Genomic DNA, 10,580 nt, shown 5'->3' on the forward strand with positions numbered 1-10,580 from the left:
AGTAGCCTTTCCATGTGGTACAGTATAGGCTGTATAATCCTGCCTGAATTGCTGCTTAGTTTTTAGCTTTATTCCAATTATGAGGCACCTATTTCAAGGGAAACAAGGTGAGAAGAGGGAATTGTTTGGGGAACAGGCAAGGTAAATTTTATCATGATCTTTAATTCTCCCCACAGAGAGGGTGATACATGCGGGATTTATAGCACAGCCTTGTGGGTTAACACCATTGTTGATTGAAAGATCAATCTGTTCAAAGTCCACAAGCAGCTTCTTCCTGTACCAAGCCCCACTGTATGATAGGGGAAAAAAATTTACTAACAAGTTTTGTTTCTGATACTGACTTACTAGCAAATGAAATATTTCCAGTCTACAGTTAGAAGTAAACTTTGCAGCTCATCAAAAATCTCAGGAGGCAGTTCATGTTATATAGATCAGAGAGTGCACATCCTGGCAAAACTCAATCCATCAGCAGAGGAGATAGTCTCATACTGAGAGCTTTCAGAGGCACTGAAAGATCCTTCATAGCTAAATTAACTTCTTTTGTAGATGAATATGAAACATAATGGATGATGTAAATTGTACTTTAAATCTTAGCTTAGTCTGTGAGCAAAAACAAAAGGAAGTTATTTGTGATAAGCAGCACTGATAATGCTCAGAACAGGTCTGAACCAGAGACTGAGCATACACTGGCCCTGACACACAGGGCTAGAGCTATGTTATTACAGTTACAGATGCCTAGGAAGGGGATTAACTCACATGCACCCAGCTCTGTCCACTGGCACAACCTGTTCCAAATCCTCCCAGTCACTACACAGGCATAGTCCTTGCAATAGGTTGAGCTCAGATTTTTAAACTCAGATAATTTGCCAGATGAACTCAATTCTTCACCGAATGTGGCCACACCTCCCCTGAATGCCTTGCCCAGGTGTCATGGGACGAGGCCCTGCCTGGGGAGGTCCCTGTGCTACCGGCTACCATCTTCTGTGGCTGCCAGCTCATCGGCCCCCTCACTCTGAATAACTTGCCCAAGTCATTCAGGCTTAAGTTGGATTGTATTAAAGATATATATTAAAGTATATTACATCATTTCAACTTATTTATAAAGACTTCAACTTATTTATATGTAATATTTATGGATTATATCCCTGAAGTTAAATAATGATTTAAGTACAGATCTCCTAGGCTTTAGTTCCATATTTCTACATTAGTGACATCCAATACCTCAAAAAAACACAAACTACTACTTACATGGAAGAAACAACTGTCAATACAAGTGCCTAGTTCCTTAGATCAGCACCCTTTATCCTATTTGTATGAGCAGTCAGTGAGTCTATGCATGCAAGGTTTGTGTGATGGAGTCAATACTCCACCAACGCAGAGATGCCTTCCATGAACTATACTGTGTTTGAAAGAGACCAGGTGTCATTTTGGTTCAATGAAATACTTCTGAAGCAGAATCTAATGGAAATTCCTTGAATGAGGCCCAAAAAGCTATTACCTCAGTGATTCTGACGTTAGATACTATTTTTATTTGATTGCAGGGCTTTTTGCTCAGGTCTAGATTTGGGAAGTGATCAGCCATACCTCATGGTTTCAAGGCAAACAGCCCTCTTAGCCATGGCAGCTCTTGCTACCATTTCCTGGGCAGGACTACTGTGCATGATATCACTTAGGTGAAAAACAAAACGTTCAGAGAGTGGGACTTTAACCCAAATAAAACCTCTCCTGAATACCACTTTTTTTTCCCTTCCCTGTCCCATGGAGGTACTTGAGATAGGGACTTCACACAGGGGATATTGCATGGAGTGAGTTAGTGCGTTCATGGGGGGCTTGAGACACACAGTCGCTGAACAATTAATTTTAGCACTGCAGCTTTCATCTATGAACATTTTTCATCGCTGCGGGAAATCCTTATCAAGTCCTCATGTGAAGGTGCAACATAAACACCTTGGTGGCTGTGGCAGGTACAGGTGGGAAGAAATTATACAAGGGACAAGGGAACAGAAGTAGAGGTAGGACAAGGCAAATCTCACTTAGACCAAAGGAAAACAGTAGAACCACCTCTGCTGCCTCTGCTGCCTCTGCCTGCTACTCAAACACTTTTAACTAGAATGGACCTTGTCCTCAGCAAAGGACACACTCAGAAAAGCCTTGGGACTTAATTAGCTGGTCACTGACAGGGGCACTGACCCAAACTGGCCAGGCACAACCGCAGGAGCAGCAGTGCCCACCTCACCGTGCGCCCTCTGCGGAGCGGCGCCGCCAGCCCCGCTCCCCACGAGCTCCTCAGCTCCACGCGGTCACCGCCAAAGCCACCTCACCTGCTGAGCGGCCGGGGACCACAGCCGGGCTCTGGGCTGGGGAACGGCCCTTCCTCCGGCTCCAGAGCCCTTGCCCCCTGCACGAGGCCACCCTGGGCACTCGCTCTGCACTAGGCCCCAGAGCTGGCAGAGCCTCATGGCACAGGGGACAGGGTGTCGTGGGAAAGGTTTGCTCCAGAATCCTTAAAATGGGAGCTGGAGAGAAAGTTTTGCTTGGAGTATTTTGTCACCTCAGCTGACACAATCCTGCAGAAGTGGCCCTTCTGTAGAGAGGAGTAAAGTGAGGCCAATATTCTGTGAAGTCACGGCCTTCAGCCCCACACTGACAGCAGCTACACACAGTGCTGGATCTGATTCAAAAAGCACATTTTGAGATCCAAGTAACTTACCACAGTTAAGCAGTAAATCAGCACTGGAACTGGAGGTCGTGGCATTCTCTTGCTTTGAAGATGAATCAGGTCATTTCCCAAGGAAAAAGAAAAATGTTTCATCCTTAAAGCAACCCTCCACTATTTTCTGCAGCCCTTCCTCAGCAGATAGCACCTCTTCGGTGCTTCCACACATATTTTTTGTCAGTGGTTGGCATAGCTGAACGGAGACATTTAGCTAGTGGAATTGAATTCTCTTGGTGAGAGATGGCCTACCTTGAGCACTTCAAAGCGCTCATATGAAAACTGACAGAGGATTGCCAGTTGCTAGCACAGTCATCACAAAACTACATATGCCTCCACAACGCGGACTATTTCCTGACCCAGTCATAAGACATAGCACATCAGAGAGCTATGACCGCTGCTGAAAACAACAGCCTTTAGTAACAGTTACGCCCTTAGCTTTTGCCATTACTGATGCTTTTAATCTTCCACCCAAATTAAGAAAATTCTTGTCTGACCACTTTAGTCTCTACATTTAAATGAAGGGGATAAAAAAACCTTCTCCCATGCCTTAAAATATATCCCACAATTGTTCTCTATGGTGATAATAGCCTTGATATGGTCCAGGGACCCTCTGTGGTGATCAGCAGCACATTCCCAGCGAGGGGACACCATACGCAAGCTGATCCAGCGCCCAGCACAAGGCAGAGGCTCAGACTTGCAGAAGGCAGCAAGTAGGCCCTGGGCTAACCACAGTGGTCCCGAGTCCCCCAATATTGCCCTAAACCCTGGGCAAGCCTGAAGTCACTCTCGTTCTCTGAGTGTGCCAGCTCTCAGTGGCTTAATCTGAGCTCTGCAGGGAAGTCCTGGGTCTTGGCACCATTGCTAGGACTGGCCATGCTTCATTTTCATCTTGGCCACAACACATATTAATGAGCACGTTGAAGGCCACTGACCAGTGCCGAGGCAGTTAATCTCTTTTCACTGTCATTCTGCCAACCAAAACCAAAACAAAACGCACAAACACATATACCCATTGGGCAGTGTTCTGCTTGGGCTACACAAGTAATTCTGGAAATTAATGGATTTATTTGTTTATTTATTTATTTATTCATCAATCAGACCAGCTAACTAAGGAGTCATCACATGATCCAGAACCCATAACAAGTGAAGGGCTCTGTAACTTGATGCCTGCTGACACTAGCACAAATTGCAGCCAGCTGTCTTTGTGAGCTTTTGTGGGATTTTTACTTAGTGCCAGCCCAGCTCTTCATTTTGCTGGGGACATTCCTGGCTGATCTGTTCTCACAGAGGTGACTTGCCTGTTGTCAGAGTATCCTGGTCCTTATAGACACAAACACTCCACCACCTCCGCCTGCAAGATACCAGCCCGCAGAGAGGGGCTGTTTTGCTGTCCTGGCAGTGCAGTGACTGCCTACTCAAGATCCAACATTTGTCCCCAGGAGCTGAGAGACCGCCATAGCATCGGTCTCAGCTACACGTTCAGCAATGGCAGAAAGAAAGAAAGTTTCCTAAATGCCACAGCTTATGGACCACCTCTTTCTTTTCCCTCCAGTCTTCCATCCAGACTGAGAGGCTTTACTGTTCCACAAAAACTGTGAGGCCAAATTTAAATGGGCAAACAGAAATGGTCATATGACCTACCAAGGAAATCACAGAGCTGGCACAAGACATCAGGAGCTAAAACATTTGTTATATGGACCCAACCATGCACCAGGGAATGGTTTAATAGAATCATAGGATCATAGAATGCTGGAGGTTGGCAGGGGCCTCTAGAGATCATCTAGTCCAACCCCCTGCACACACAGGGTCACCTAGAGCACGTGGCACAGGACTGCATCCAAGCGGGTTTTGAAGATCTCCAGAGAAGGAGACTCCACAACCTCTCTGGGCAGCCTGTTCCAGTGCTCTGGCACCCTCACTGTTAAAAATGTTTTCCTTAAGTTCCTGCGGAACTTTTGGTGCTTCACTTTGTGGCCGTCTCCTCTTGTCCTATTGCTGGCCACCACCAAAAAGAGGCTGTCCCCATCCTCCTCACTCCTTCAAACTCAACAGATCTTTATTAATACCACAAAGACAGGGACTCTGAAGCCTCGTACGCATCTTTCCTAAATGTACAGACTTTCTAAAATCTTGTCTCTGGAGTGAACCATTTGCCACAGCCTGGTGAAGGGCCATGAGGTAATACAGTATGACACAACGGCCGCCTGTGAGGGGTCAGAGCTGCGGCCGGGGTCCCCCCAGCCCCAAGCTGCTGTTGCGGTCGTTTCTGCCTGGTGCCCTGACAGGGCGGCTGGTGCCGCAGGGGGAAGGGGGCAGTGGTGACTTCAACAGCTACTCAAAGAGCATCGAAGTTGCTTGTGCCATCGCCCCCGGGCTGGGGAAGACACGTGTGCAGGGGGTGGGCCTGGTAGGCCGGGTTTGCCAAAACCTGAAGAATGACAGTTTGCAAGAACACGTTTGCTGGGAATGTGGGATCAGGGCTTGGCCCCCGCTATATCCACGCTGGTCAGTAGATATCTCTGCAGCTAGACTATGGTATTCCTTTATCTTCCAGGTAAGTGGTGTTTGCTTGTGTAGCATTTACATTTTGCCTAATTAACTGTACCCCAGCAGTTACTGGTATTTCCAGAGGTTCTGGCTGAATCCTTCTGTTATTTCTCTGTGTATCAGAAAAAAACATATGTTGTATTTTCTCACCAAACAGCTCATACAGCCATCTGGGGAAACACAAAGTGGCAATGATTCCTTCTTACATATTTTGACCCTACAGCATCCAGTTTTCCTACTTGCTCGACAGCTGCCACATCAACTAACTGACTTAGTTCCCTTTTAGTCCCTAGAGCGAGGGAGCTTTCCCTGAGATATAAATTACATGGCTGAGATCTGTTAGCACTCACCCTGTCCCACCCCAGCTGAGAATTTTTCCATCTGTTTTAGGGAAGACACCACAAGACTCTTCCTCCAACATTTCAGTCCCCTGCCTTTCTAGTTAAATCCAGTGTAAAACGGCCTAAGTTACGATGTGTGAATAAAGGTGCAGCATGTGTAAATAAAGCAGCTCTTGGCTGCTGGGTGTTTGTACAATCTAAACCGATTTCCTCCTGTGAATTTCCCCACACAGCCGTAGCTCCTGATTTATTTTTATTTTCTGGCCACAAGAGGGCACTATTTGTCTAACTGCATAAATTTTGTCACCTCAGTTTGACAGAAAAAGCACTGAAGTAGAAACGTTCCTGGGCTTACACCTGCTAAGTAAGGGCACTGGCGTAGATGCGGTTAAAGTAGCAAAAATACTAACATTTCTGGCGTTTTGTTGGTGTCGTTCATACTACACAAGACTCAGCAGCTCCCAGGTTAAGCACATACTGCTTAACCAAGCATCTTGCTTAATCCATGTTGCTTGGATTTGGCTTTCAATTTTTATTAAAGCCAGTTCCAAAGCTTCTGCTCTGTGCTGTGTCAGATGCCCAAGTGACGTGGGGACTTGGACTCCTGAGATAATTGGTTCTTCTGAGACAATAAATATTCATTTGCCTTTCCATGACACTTGAGGAGACATTTTTTTTTTAAATTTTTAAAACTTAATTTGACAGTAATAGGCTAAAAGTAAATAATTTTTAAAAATCCATATAGTACTCTGCACTGAAAATGCAATCCAAATCATGAAGCTAATTGAAATAAATTGAAGTTGAAACCCTTTTTTTTTTTTCCCTCTTACACTTTACTATTCTGATCTCTAGACAACCCAACCACACAAGGAATTTAAAGCTACTGTGCCAGGCATGTGGTAGTTCCATTTTTTTTTTTAAGATTGCATTACTTCTTTCCCCATGATTAGCTTTCCATCTTTTGGTCTGTCTTGGCAAGTGAGGCCAAGTATCTCTTTATAACAAAAAGAAAACCCATGATATAGTAATTTCATTACCAGCAAACCTATTCATAAATTATTAATGAACGAACTGCTGAATATGCAGCGGGTATTGTTTGCAAGCAATTATGCCGCAAGTGTGATTTTGCAAAACAGTTAATAAAAAGCAGAAAGTTTTATTTCTGGAGAAGAAAAGCAGCCCATAAATAATACAATGAAATATGGTTCCATTATATAAATTGAAATATTTATATTATATAAATGGCACTACATAAATGTATGCTTTGATACAAAAGAAGGTGACCGTCCCTTTCTTACAAACTGACAAGTATCCAATAACACTACAACAAAAAACGGTACTTGGACCTACATTTGTGTGCTACAGAAATGAAGGACTACCTTCTGGATGAAAATATTTTGTACTGAGCATAAGGAAAATTGTAAGTTTTGTCTCCTAAAAAATATATTTCATATATTTATCATTCCATTTCCCTTGAAAGCTGATCTAATAATGACATAACATTGAATATTATTCTCAGATATATTTTTATTACAAAAAGAACTCAAATGCATTTTGCAAAAACAGTTCCAATACATACAGCAGTTCTTGTTTTTCAGTTTATGCATACTGCAATATGAACCATCAAAACCAAATCTTGCTCAAAAAAGAATGGCAAACACTGGGTGCCTGCCATAGCATTGGGGTTTTCCAGTGAAGGCTTGAACGCGGTGCACACTTGGCTGAATACCTTCTTGAAGGGCAGGTTTTATAGGTGACTAATGATTCACATCAACAAAGAGTTTAGCAGCAACACAAGGGCTTGTATTGCCAAGTGCTCAGCCAAGAGTCATCTCAGAAAGCTCCAAAGTTAGATTCACTGTATAAGCTTTTGTTGCCTCCTCAGGGAGGTACTGGGAGCAAAATTTGGTTTGGCCTTTGCTTGTGATTTATCGCTAGTGCCGTGACATGCAGCGTGTTTCTCAAAGGGCTGGTTCCAAGAGCCACGTAACTCTCAGAGTTACGGGAAACTCATACCATTATCTTGAAAAATAAGGGAAATCACGAGCTCTGGTGGTTGTAACGAGACAACAGGTTAGTAACGTGGTCCCTGAGTACACTGGAAAAAACTTAGAATGCAATCACTAAAAATATTGCAGTGTTTAAGTCTATCTTCTGATCTGGGCAGTGAAGAGAGTATTTTTGAATGCATAGGACTGGAAAAACCATGAAAATGGAGAAAAATATATAAAGGAATTTGTATGTTTTGTGTTTAACTCTGCTGTACCCAAAATACAGATAGAAAGCACAATATGCTTTTATTTGTGAATCACTTTTTCAGAGGAACAAAATTTCGCAATAGTTATTCAAGGCAAAATCATTGGAACTTGTTTCAGCAGTTGGGTAAACAGAAGTGAATAGATTGTAGATGAGCTACATTATAACCATAGGACATAACCATAGGTGGATGAGATGCATCTCCCTTTTTCTTCTGTCCCTCAGCTGCCCGTGGTTGCAGTGACTGGTATTTATACCTAACACAGAGATTTACAGACCAGACTTCTTTAATACTCAGTTCTCAGAATGCAAGTAGGAATTTTAGGTGAGAACCATTCTCTGCAGCGTTACTTGAGTGCAGTTAGTCACATAAACGCTTTTTAATAGGGGGGCAATTGGCCTCTGAGAATTAGCTGCGCTGGCTGTCAGATTAGCTGGGATTACATGGGGATCAAACGCTTCTTATTTCTTCTAGGCCTGATTCTGATCTGTCAGATAGAAATTAGTACCGAAATAGTTACTGATTTGATCAAGGAGAAATTAAGAAAAAAAAAATCCATTTCTGTCAGTGCAGATCATTACTCTAGCAGCAATGGCAGTAGGAAACACCACCTGGTAGGAAAATGCCTCCCAGAGATCTCTCAGAAAAACATTTTTTTCTCCCAGAGAAAAACACTTAAAAAGCGGTATCCACAATCTAAATGCTATAAAGTCACCATATAATAAAGAAAACAATTGAAAAGCTAAGGATTTGGGGGAGATTAACAATTATTTATCGAAGCTGCAGAGATTTGTGTGTGTCATGTTGGATCTTTCTAAGGAAAGTTATAGCATCTTAACTTTCAACTGCAAGATCAAATTTGGGGGCTTACAAAAGCCTTTCTTTGCTTCGTCCTTCCCTGGAAGAGACTGGCTCCGGACACTGCTTTCCATTGCAGCTGGAAAGTCCACCCGGGAAGAGCTTCCCTTTGCCACCTCTGGACTTCACGGGGCAGGGAGAGAAGCAGAACACTCTGCCCTGCAGCTTGGCTGGCCCTCGGGTTACTGTGGCCTACAGCAAAACACAGGAGAGAGAGCTGCAAACTTCACCCTATATTGTACATTTTTCTAAAGTGAACTCCATGAAATACATACACACAAAGGCAGATGCACAGCGTATGTATTTGGCTTATAAAAAGACATCCTTTCAAGCTGCACTATAGCTAGAATATTCTAAAAAAGGGAAAAAAATACATGAACACATTCCAGAAAAGCTTAGTGCAGCACAGAGACGCACTGTTGCCTTCAGTGATGTGCTTTTTGTGACTGGGCTCTCACTTCAAAACCCTCTGCATTTTATCCACTCTTGAGTTGAACTGTCATCTTGGGAGAGGCCTAGCAATTGCAAACTTGTCAACAGACCAGTTCCCTTGCCAATCTTTACCAGCCTTGTTTTGAAGCCTAAAAGCAGCATTTGTAGTGGGAGATGAGGGCAGGAGCTCATAGGTAGAAAGCAAAACTGCTGGGGAGAAGTTGCTTGCTTCAATCAAGAAGTGCTGGAGAGGAACATGGGCCAGCAAACACCAAGGGCTTTTCTTCTACCTTCTTTAGTGGAAGTGCTTAAGAAGTCCACACGGGGGCTCACTGGATTGCAGCTAGGCAAAAATCCTGGGATCCGGATGCAGCTTGGAAAAGGAATGCCGTTTTGCTTAAAAATAAATAAGAAAATAAAGCAGTTGTCAGGGCTAGGACAATTCCCGGTTTCAGCTCTGCTAAGAACAAGCTGTACCAGAGGGGGTCAAAAAAAAAAGGTAAAAAAGAAAAAGCAGTGGTACGAATTGGGCTGGCCGCCTTTCTTGCTGTCTAACCGTGTTTTTGCACATTATTGCAGGCAATTGACTTTTCCCTTCAGGATTATGCCATGAAGCTCTCGGCAAGCAGCAGCAACGTGAAGTACTTGCAAGGCAAGAAAAGGTGCTGTTCTAGGGGGGTTAGCCCAACATCCAGACTCTTCTAAACGCGTTGGTTCACATGTGTCCGCAAGAATCTTTTTTTAACCTCTGCTTTCACCATGAGAGAAAGAGAAGCCTAAGCTGTGTTTAGGCTCTCACGATAGATGTAGGTGTTGCTCCTGTTGCTTTTGAGCACCGAGTACCTGAGATATCAATTCCTGGCTGAATACTGATTCCATTTTCACTCCCTTTAAGGAGTTCTTGTAACTCTTCATTTCGCAGTGTGGTAACGTTTCCCTCCGCAGATTCATTTTCTCTCTCATTCCCTACGGGTAAGCGCTACCGATGACTTCCAAGCCAGAGCTTCGATGGACCAACAGGAGCCGGGGCTGCCCAAACCCACACTGAAATCCTCGGGTCACTTTACCGTCGAAGAGCAGGTACCTCAACACACACCACGAGCAGCCCCTGACCCATCCGGGCCAAGGGAATTGGACTTCCCCTTGGAAGCACCAGTCCTCTGCAGCACCCTGCTCCCCGCGGCCTCTCCTCCCTGGAAATGCCTCCCCAGGACAGCACAGAGCGCACACACTCTACAGGGAGCCTACACGGGCTGTTTATCTTTTTATTTACAAATGCTTCGTCCAAACCACATAAATGACAACCGCATTTCTGAGGCCTGTAGGCAAACTATGTTACAGTGCGGGAGGGAAGAAGCTGCTCCCACGTGTAGCTAATCCTCTGTTCCACTCTCTGGCTTCCCCTAGCAAGAAAAATGCAAAAAAAAAA

The sequence above is a fragment of the Tinamus guttatus genome, unplaced genomic scaffold (genome assembly GCF_059628265.1).
Source record: "Tinamus guttatus ecotype Peru unplaced genomic scaffold, ASM5962826v1 Tinamus_guttatus_pri_ptg000423l, whole genome shotgun sequence".
Lineage (NCBI taxonomy): Eukaryota > Metazoa > Chordata > Aves > Tinamiformes > Tinamidae > Tinamus > Tinamus guttatus.